The sequence below is a fragment of the Halyomorpha halys genome, unplaced genomic scaffold (assembly GCF_000696795.3).
Source record: "Halyomorpha halys isolate HHAL.00 unplaced genomic scaffold, Hhal_1.1 Scaffold1302.1, whole genome shotgun sequence".
NCBI classification, from domain to species: Eukaryota; Metazoa; Arthropoda; class Insecta; order Hemiptera; family Pentatomidae; genus Halyomorpha; species Halyomorpha halys.
The window spans coordinates 365784-366085 of record NW_027105443.1 but is presented as its reverse complement, the minus strand read 5'-3'; positions in this window follow the sequence as shown (position 1 = coordinate 366085).

Here is a 302-nt window from a genome sequence, read left to right as displayed (position 1 = left end):
TACCTAGTCAGTGTCCAGGGCTCATCCCCTGGCACGGCCTTCCTTTCTAACTATAAATGAATACGCCTTGTCGTGGGCCTTCTGTAAAGAAATATTAGGCTGGAGAAATCGTCTAGACCAGACAACCCCGACAGTTCCTTCCCATTTTAGACGATAACTCCAGCTAAGTCAGTATGTTTCTTTTTTAAATTTGCGTTCCTTTTTCCCACTCTCACATATTTCTTCTCTCTTGTTACTTCCTTATTAACTTTTCCGGACATTCTATATTTATTTTAGCTTATTATTTTTTTTTTACTCGTCTA